Source organism: Monopterus albus, unplaced genomic scaffold (assembly GCF_001952655.1).
Source record: "Monopterus albus unplaced genomic scaffold, M_albus_1.0 scaffold63.1, whole genome shotgun sequence".
NCBI classification, from domain to species: Eukaryota; Metazoa; Chordata; class Actinopteri; order Synbranchiformes; family Synbranchidae; genus Monopterus; species Monopterus albus.
Window position 1 is genome coordinate 2,917,936 of NW_018127943.1, and position 1,205 is coordinate 2,919,140.

Here is a 1,205-nt window from a genome sequence, read left to right on the forward strand (position 1 = left end):
CTTCTTCTATTTGACGGCGGTACATACCGTGCAGAGGTTTGTCCTTCCATGAGGGTTCCTGCTCTTCCTTCCCTTGTTCCTCTGGTTTCTGCTGCCTGAGGTATTCACTAAGCATGTCATCACTCGGGGCCATCTTCCTGATGTATTCATGGATCTTGTTTCATCCTGGATAGTGGCTCTGACACTCACTAATCCTCGGCCTCCTTCCTTCCACTTAGTGTACAGTATCAGTATGCTGGATTTGGGGTGAAACCCACTGTGCATTGTAAAGAGCTTCCTTGTCTTGATGTCAGTGGCCTCTATCTCCTCCTTTGGCCAGCTTATTATGCCAGCGGGGTACCTGATGACCGACAGGGCGTAGGTGTTAATTGCCCGGACTTTGTTCTTTCCATTCAGCTGACTTCTCAAGACTTTCCTTACTCTCTACAGGTACTTGGTGGTTGCCACTTTCCTTGCAGCATCTTCATGGTTCCCATTTGCCTGCAGGATCCCAAGGTACTTGTAGCTGTCCTCAACATCTGCTATGTTGCCTTCAGGTAGTATAATCCCCTCAGTTCTGACTACCTTCCCTCTCCTTGTTACCATTCGACCACACTTATCCAGTCCGTATGACATTCCAAATTTCGTAGTCGGTTTTTGTCACCGCTCTTGGTGATGATCTGGCTGAGGGGGTTCAGCCCTATGCAGAACAGCAGTGGGGACATAGCACCTCCTTGGTAGATATTGCACTTGATGTTGACTTGTGCAATTGGCTTGAAGTTGGCCTCTAGGGTTGTTTTCCACATTCCCATTGAGTTCCTGATGAAGGCTCTTAGAGTCCTGTCGATGTTGTACAGTTACAAGCATTCCAGGATCAATGTGTGAGGCATTGATTCATAGGCTTTCTTGTAGTTAATCCATGCAGTGCACAGGTTGCTATGCCTGGTCTTGTAGTCTCGAGTGACTACTTTATCAACCAGTAGCTGGTGCTTTGCTCCTTTGGTGTTACTACCAATTCCTTTCTGGGCCCTGCTCATGTATTGAGCCATGTGCCTGTTCATCTTAGCTGCTATAATGCCTGACAGGAACTTCCATGTTGTGCAAAGGCAGGTTATTGGGCGGTAGTTGGATGGTACTATTCCCTTCTGAGGGTCCTTCCGGATCAGGACTGTCCGGCCTTCAGTTAACCACTCAGGGTGGGTTCCATCCATTAGTAGCTGGTTCAT